Source organism: Pipistrellus kuhlii, unplaced genomic scaffold (genome assembly GCF_014108245.1).
Source record: "Pipistrellus kuhlii isolate mPipKuh1 unplaced genomic scaffold, mPipKuh1.p scaffold_m20_p_11, whole genome shotgun sequence".
NCBI classification, from domain to species: Eukaryota; Metazoa; Chordata; class Mammalia; order Chiroptera; family Vespertilionidae; genus Pipistrellus; species Pipistrellus kuhlii.
This window is the reverse complement of record NW_023425416.1, coordinates 13,779,167-13,787,697: the sequence shown is the minus strand read 5'-3', so window position 1 is coordinate 13,787,697 and position 8,531 is coordinate 13,779,167. Positions and strand designations below refer to the sequence as shown.

General features: G+C 47.6%; 1 protein-coding gene across 6 annotated transcripts in view; it reads right to left on the bottom strand.

Annotated features, from left to right (window-relative positions):
- Positions 1-1,223: 1,223 nt before the first annotated feature.
- The window catches only part of ERC2 (ELKS/RAB6-interacting/CAST family member 2), an 876,217-nt gene continuing 868,909 nt past the window's right edge, over positions 1,224-8,531 (bottom strand). For all 6 annotated transcript variants that reach the window (XR_006741074.1, XR_006741075.1, XR_006741076.1 and 3 more), the window contains one exon: positions 1,224-2,094. The gene's annotated coding sequence lies outside the window, so the exon portion shown is untranslated. The remainder of the gene's footprint in view (positions 2,095-8,531) is intronic.

Genomic DNA, 8,531 nt, shown 5'->3' with positions numbered 1-8,531 from the left:
GTTTGGTTGCCTTTTCCGTCGTGGGCTTCCTGCTTCCTACTTCAAGTTCCCAGTTACAGAGCTCAGGCCGGGACTTGGCTGTGAGAGCCAGCGAGGACCTCCCTGGTGAGGGCATCCAGGCTGGTCACGGGGGCAGGTCTGTGGCCTGGCTGCTCTGTGCAACATCGCGTGAACACGTGCTAAATACACTTGCGAAGAACTAACTCTGCTCACGTTTCCAATCTAGACCTACATCCCTTTGGTAAAGGACAGACTTTTTAAACATGATTGTAATTGGATGGTTGATGCAACACGGAAGCGTTACGGAGCTCACTATACTTACAAGGACGAAGCCAGAAGCAACACACCTGCTTGAATCTGTGACTCCCTAGTGCCCCGAGAATGAGCAGTGCAACCCAGTCACATCTTTCCTGACAGACGGGGCAGCCTGTCTTTTAAATATCTCTATGGCTCACGGGAGAGGTCCAGTTAAGTTGCACCAACATTTGAAAAAGTAATAAAAACGACTAAGTTCAATGCATCGGTTTAGAATCCTTTTCACAGCAGCAAAGAAAGACAACTATATTTATTAAGGCCACTCATGCTTAAATTCACTGTTTGTCCTTTAAAAATGCAGATTTTAATCTTCCACTTTGCATACACGTGGAAGGGTTTCTTCCATTGACAAAAAAAAAAAAAAAAAAAAAAAAAAAGGATCAATACAAGAGCTGCACATGTTTGCCAGACTTGGTCATGAGCTTTATGAAGTTATAACACTTTATTATTGTTTTTTTTTTATCTTCAGAGGAAACAGGAGGAGTTTAATTCTCCTTAGTACCATGTCACTGTATGTAAAAGACCTCAAAATTTGGTCTCTTTCCCTGGCGTGTGCTTTAAAGAACGACTGTCCGCACAAACGTGTGTAGAGCTATATACAGATACACAGCTTTTGTGATTAGTTCTCATTCATCAATGTTTTCATGTTGGATGCTGAAAATGCTTTGGAATCCATGTTGGAGACCTTTATTTTTATTTTTTTGAAAAATTGAGAAATGACACTTCCTTTTCAGAAGATCTAAGCTTACACTGTTTGCACAGCATTTGGATCTTGAAACATGAATGAGTCCCAGCTTCTTCATGAAGACCTGCGTGTACGGGAATACTAGTAAAAGCCGGAGGCTAGGCCACGCCCCAGCCACGGGGGGGGGGGCGGGGTGTGTGTGTGGGGGGGGGGAACATGTGGCCCACCGCACAGAAATGTGCGGGTGCCTCAGGCTTTTGCCACTCTCCAGTACGGCGACAGGGCAGATAAAATCATGAATGACCAGTTTAGATGCGCCATGCATTGTCAGAGACACACACCACATTCTCATAAGGCGATTTCTTGGCAAGTATTAGTGGTTTAAAAAATTGATTTCATTTCCAACCTGGCCCAGAGGTAACTACTGGTTTACACCATCAAAATGTGGTTCTTCGAACAGCAGATTAAAGAAAGAGAGGAGGGTACAGGCTCACCATTTTTTGGTGTTTTGGTTTCTTTGTCAAACACTCCATGCACCTTGAGATACGAACACTGCCAACACCACTCACGCACAGGACTCATCCTTTTTGAGAACCTAATGCATTCCGAACAACCTCTCAGGCTGGACAGGCAGAAGAGCTGGAGATGAAGCTTGTTGTCCAACAGAAGCTGCATCCACAGTTAGTAAGATCCCATGGAGTTGAAATTTATCCAATGAGGTTGACGTAACAAATAAAAAGTTACCAAATCATGATGTTCAGAAGAGATGATCACATAGTTAATGCCCAAATCCTGACAAAAAATAAAAATAAAAAATAAAAATAATCATAATAATAATAATAATAATAATAAAATGGAGGATCTACCCTTTTCCTCCTCTGCCACTTCCTTCCTTTCCAACATATGGAACGACATGGGATGCTGACGGGAAGATCGGGCGGAACGGAACCGAGCTCGGCGATGGAGGGGAGACTCCTTTCCAGTCCTGACGTGCATTCCACATGGTGATGGACGGGGGCGTGAGCCGCACGGCGATGGATTATCAGGATATTGCTGCGGAGCTGCGATTTCCCTTTAGTCAGCCCTTCTGATAGCTGCAACAGAAAGCACATCACTTAGCATCCCGGGGACTGGCCGTGATATCGGAGGCCATCCTGCCCGGGGCTCCCCAACCCCCACCCCTGCACTGACCCTCCTCCACTCTCTAGGGTTGGGGTTGGTTGCAATTGGTAAGGAGAGGGGTTAGCAATGAGGAGGAAGCATATAGGAAGGATAAAGTGAACAGAAAATTAAATTGTATCCTGCAAACACATCTGAGGAAGAGCCCCTTTCAAAACATGTTGCCAAAATCGGTTTGGCGCAATGGATAGAGCATCGGCCTGCAGACTGAAAGGCCCTGGGTTCGATTCTGGTCAAGGGCATGTACCTGGGTTGCGGGCACATCCCCAGTAGGAGGTGTGCAAGTGGCAGCTGATCAATGATTCTCTCCCATTGATGTTTCTATTGTAATTCTCTATCCCTCTCCTTTCCTCTTTGTAAAAAATCAATAAAATAGATATTTAAAAAAAACCAAAACATGTCACATGTAGGTCTCAGCTATCTCCTGATAAGCAAAAATAAACGGAAAGGAAACATTTCAGTGGTTACTTCGATGTGATCAAATTATGTGCCAATTTTTCTCTCTCTACACGTGTCTACAATGAGAATGGTCTTTTTTGTTTTGCTATTTTTGTAGCAGGATTTTATAGAGATTAGAGAGTTAAAGATGGTTAAGACCCCAGAAAACTTAACATTCACTTGCAAACCATGTGCAACCACTTAAAAGAACACTGGACTCGGAGATTCCGCATCCAGGGAGAGAGCCAGGACCCATACACCAGTGTGCATAGCAGCATTCTTCACAAAAGGTGGAAACCACTTGCAAGTGTCCATCAACAGATGAATGGCTGAACGGAAAGTGGTAATGTGGGAGACTGTTTGGCCCCAAGAGGCAAAGAAGTTCTGACACATGCTACAGCATGGATGGACCTTGAAGACATGCTAAGAGAAATGAGCCTGCACCAAAGGATAGATACTGTATGATTCTACTCCAGTGAAATATCCGGAAGAGACAAAGTCACAGACGCAGAAAATAGAGGAGAGGGTCCCCAAGGCTCCGGGGGAGGGGCTGGAGGGGCTGTTGCTGAGTGGGTAGAGGTTTTTGGTTTTGGGTGATAAGAAAGTGCTGGAGAGGGATGGTAGCGTTGGTTGTACAGCTCAGCATGTGTACTTAATGCTACTGAATTGCTCACTTTCAATTGGTTAAAATGGTACATTCTATGTATTTTTTTTTTTTTACCACAATAAAAACACATTTTAAAAAAGAATATTGAGCCCAGCTGACGTGGTTGAGCATCGACCTATGAACCAGGAGTTTGATTTCCATTCAGGGCACATGCCCGGGTTGTGGGATCGATCCCTAGTGCCAATCAATGATTTTCTCTCTCCCTCTCCCTCTCCCTAACTTTCTGAAATCAATTAAATTTTTTTTTAAATAATATTGACATCTCCTTAAATAGAGCAGAATGTGGCAGAGTTGGCCTTCATCCCCAGATTTCAAGGCCTGTGTGTAAGCTGACACCCAGCCCTAAACGCCACCTGCCACCATGCGCTGGCACCGCTCATGCCCCCGAGCAGGTATCCAGAGAACCCCAGCTTTTCTCACTGTCCCCGGGAGAGGCCTGAGTGTGGGCTGCACCGCAGCCGGGGAAGCAGCAGCGCAGGAGGGAGAGGAGAGGACCCTTCAGATGACGGCTTTCTTCCCCGCCGATGCTCAGCTTTGTGTGCCGGCCTCATTATCATTCACATATGGCCTTTGAATACTTCGGGAGTTTCCGGGCATATGGCAATAGTGCAGCTATCTGGGGAATATGGCGGGGCGGGGAGAGATCAAACAGGCGCACACACTCACACACGTGTGAGCCATTCTTTATCCGCGGCCCGGGCTGTCTGATTCGGTGGTGGATGCGCGGTGCTTCTCGGGCCACGCACGCTGACTAATGAGCGCACCAGAGAGGCCCGTGTCCGCCCAGGTAGGCCGCCACTCCCAGCCACCACCACACAGTGCTAATGAGGTATGTGGCTTGGATGAACTCTGCTCATTCAGACTCTGAGGAGTTCGGTGTAACCCTTCTGGTTAAGAAACTTGAATCAGAGAAAGAAAAAAGAAAAAATGACTTTTGCAGAGCCAGAAAGCGAGGGAGTTCCTAGAGCAGATCGTATTACTCATTCTGGCACATAAAGTCTCTGCAAACTCCGTATGAAAATTGTAAGTCAGAGCACGCTTTCGGCTCCGTGAGCTGTGCATAGCTCTAATTCTTTTGTGCATTAAGCATTTCTTAATCATCCCTTTAAAAGGCTGACCGATACGTTAAAAGGGCAGGTGATTAAAAGGTAGAGAGAAACCCGAAGTCGCACGAAAATGCACCGCTCGTATCTAACTGACGGGGAAGCGAGTGAAAGATAATCACAGTGAATGGCCGATGTCCTTGATGTTTTTCCAAGATAAAGTAGCAAAGGACAATCATTTATTCAGTTGAGAGGAGATGTCCAGCTGCGTAACGGGTCACAGGGCAAAGCACAGTGCCGTGCAACCGCCGTGCAGTGTTCAGGGTGCAGCCTGTGCTGCGGAGAAGAGGGGTCTCCCGCAGTGCTGCGCCGCCTTCTATCAGACAGCCTGCTGGCCAGGAGGCCTAAATGGAAAAGCTCCAGTGACATCGCCAGCAGCTGGACACGCCGATGATCCCTGGTTGAAGGACAAACGTGCAAGATGTTAAAAGGAGATGGCCGAAACCGGTTTGGCTCAGTGGATAGAGCGTAGGTCTGCGGACTGAAAGGTCCCAGGTTCGATTCCGGTCAAGGGCATGTACATTGGTTGCAGGCACATCCCCGGTAGGGGGTGTGCAGGAGGCAGCTGGTTGATGTTTCTCTCTCATTAATGTTTCTAGCTCTCTATCCTTCTCTCTTCCTCTCTATAAATAATAAAATAATTTAAAAAATAAAAGGAGATGAACTGGGCAGCCACCCACCGAGAGGCAATCTCTGGCCAGACTCCCTCACCTGGAGGGCCACACAGGCCCAACCTGTCCCCTCATATCCTCTTTTGCAGCGCCCAACTCTGCACTCTCCTCTGTGCAGCTGGTGGTGCTATTTCCATAATGGCACCGACTTCGTCTTCATCTCAGGGGCACAGCCCTCATTTCCAATTCCGTTGCCTGGGGATGGAGGATGGAGGGTGGACTTGGACCATGCGGGCAGGGGCCACCTGGCCCCTCTCTCTCCAGCACCATCTCCATGTCCCACCTCTGCCCAGCCTGCATCTACAGGCCTAACGCTTCCCCTTCTCCCGCCTCACAACCCTTCCTTTCTGTCTGACATGCTTTGACGCCAATCCTTGAACGGACCCACCTCTACTTTTGCGTCCATCTCAGTTTAGGTGTCACGTCTTCCCCAGAGGCCTTTCCTGACCCTCGGGAGGGTAGGATGCAGCACAGGAAGTCTCGCACATGCTGCACTGGCCCCTGCTGCTGACTTGTCTAGACTTTTATTGACCAACATGACAGCCATTGGCCACGTGTGGCAACTCCACCCTGGGACTATGGCAGTCCAAACTACTGCCATGTGCTGTAAGTGTAACACCGCGCAGGGTTTGGAAGATTTAATATGAAGTTAGTTTTTAATACTGATTTTGAGTGAATGTAAATCAACATACTAAATTTTAGCTTTAGTATGAATATCACTTTTTTGTGACAATTTCATGTTAAAATGGCATTTTGGATGTACTGGATCCAAGTAAATACATTATTATAATTCATTGTACCCCTTATTACTCCTGTTGATGTGGCTGTTGTTTTGTGGCTCAGATGTGGCTTGCATTATATTGCTATTGACAGCACTGGTCTGGGCTCGGCAAGGGCAAGGGCAGGCTGGCCTGGCTCAGTTAGGGTCCCCTGAGCCTTTCACAGTTCATGGACCGGAACAAGCTGATTCCCTCTTCCTTCCCCACAAATCAGAGAGCGCCCAGAGTAGGCAGAATCCTAACATCACCCCCTGGCCAAAGACTCCCTGCTCTTTCCCTGGCATCCGGACTCTGAACATCCCACAGCAGATCATGCCACCTGATAAATGTAATGAAGGCTGCTAATCACTCGGCTAAATTAAAGAGAGGTGATCTGAGGGGCCTCCTTTAATCACAGGGGCCCTGTGGTAGCAGAGACATGTCTCGCCTTGGTAGCAGAAGGCAAAGTCAGAGCCTTTCCCGGGGGGACATGCTGTGCTGAGATGGAGGAAGCCACGAGGCCAGGACCAGAGCATGTCCTGCAGGAGCCGAGGGCATCCCCGCCGCCCACAGCCGGCGAGGAAACAGGACCTCAGTCCAGCCACCACAAGGAACTGAGTTCTGCCAACAACCTGCATGGGCGTGGAGGCGGGCACTTCCCTTCAGCCTCCAGGTTCAAGTCCACCTGGCTAACACCTTGACTTTCACTTCATGAGACCAAGGAGACAGCCCAGGGGGCCTTGGCTGGTCTTCTGACCTGCAGAACTGTCAGATAGCCCGTGGGCATTCTTTGAAGCCCCTCACTTTGTGGTGATGTTGTGATGCAGCAGCAAAAAGCTAGCGTAGCTCTTTACTGTATTGGACAATGCGCGTGGCGCCAGGGACATAATGGCAAAAAAGACAAAATCTCTGCCCCCACGAGCTTGTATTTTCGGGAGGAAGATAGATAACAAATAGATGCACAGATAAATAAAAGCACAGATATTTTAAAAACTTGTGACTTGAAGGAAATGAATAGAGAGGGATGCTTAGGATTTATTCAGCGACTACATGACATCATGAGGTAGCTATCTATTTCATTACATGGAGAGTTAGCCACCATTGTTTCAGATTACAATTCTACTGGTATAGTTCAATCTTGAATCATCAACACACATAGACACTTGCAAGTGTAGGTAGACAGTATAGTTAATAATGATCGCTGGGTGGTGTTTTTAAATTTCCTTTTTTAAATTGTTATTGTTGTTGTTGCACTGTTTGGATATTTTAAACCAAGAATGTGTGACTGGAGTTGCAGGAAAATAGAAAGCAATTTCCATTGTGAAAAAGCTTGACTTGGCTCTTCTGAAGGGAGCCCTGCAGTTGGTGTTCTGGGTGGGGGTGGAGGTGAGGGTTCATGTGGGTATAGGGTTGCATGTGGGGGTGGGGGTGCATGTGGGAGTGGGGGTGCATGTGGGTGTGGGGGGGGTGCGCGTGGGGGTAGGGGTGAGCTGAGCCCAGCAGTGAGATTCCGCCCCCGGCCCAGCGCCCCCAGGAGAGCAGGCTATAAATGTGTGGTGTCTCACAAATATGCCTTCAGACTGTTTTTCTTTGGAATAAAGACACCTGCCCGATTATGGCTTTCTTCTCCTGGCCATTCAGTAGTGATTTGCAGAAACAGGCCGGGAGAAAGGGGTCTTTGGTAAACACGGAGGGGTTAAAGGGGAAACTGTTTAATAACAGTAGTAAAACGCGGGCTATTTTTGACATCTGGGTTAATGTCCATTACGCTCCATGTGCTTTCCAAATGTGTGCGCTGTGCCCCAGGTACAAAAACAGACACCCATTCACTGTGGCCCGGGCGCCCCGACCCCGCACATGGTGCCCACATAAAAGCGAGCCCCGGATGGGCTCATTAACGGGGCGCTGAGGAGGCTCGCCCTGGCGCTGGGGCGGCGGGCACTGTGCAGAGCCGCTCCGCTAAGTGACTCTGCGCACAGGAAAACCCAACAGAGTTGTTTCTGCTTAAAAAAAAAAAAAAAAAAAAAATCTATAACTACATCTGTGTTATTACTTAACATCTTTTAAAACGGGCCGGAATGGGTTTCCCATTTTCCTCATGAAGATTTATTTATTATTGTTGTGATCAAAGTGGCAACAAATTATGTTAAATCATTTAATTTTCTTGATAGGAGCAACCACCTTGAAGCCATAATTCAAAAATATGAGTGGAGAGCAGCGTTTTACCTTGCGAGTGGCCTCCTACAGCTCCACAGGGCAATAAAATGTAACACTTCAGAGCCCCCTGCTTGGGGGCGGGGCGGCCCGGCAGGCCTGGGCTCTGAATTGCAAACTGCTGTTTGGGATGAGAGCTGGAGGGTGGGCAGCTGAGGGACTCCAGACTTCATCTTTGGTTTCTGTCTGCTGGCGCAACTACTCACAGCATTTTATTTATTAATTTATAGTTTTTAAAATTTTTATTTATTGATGAGAGAGAGAGGGAGAGAGAGAGAGAAATAGAGAAAGGGAGAGGAGAGAGGAGAGAGAGAGAAAAAGAGAGAGAGAGAGAAATAGAGAGAGAGAAATAGAGAAAGGGAGAGGAGAGAGAAGGGGGGGAGAAAGAGAGAGAAATAGAAAAAGGGAGAGGAGAGGGGGAGGGGAAGAGAGAGAGAGTGAAACATGGATTTGTTTTTCGGCTTATTTATGCAATTGTTGATTGACTCTTACATGTGCCGG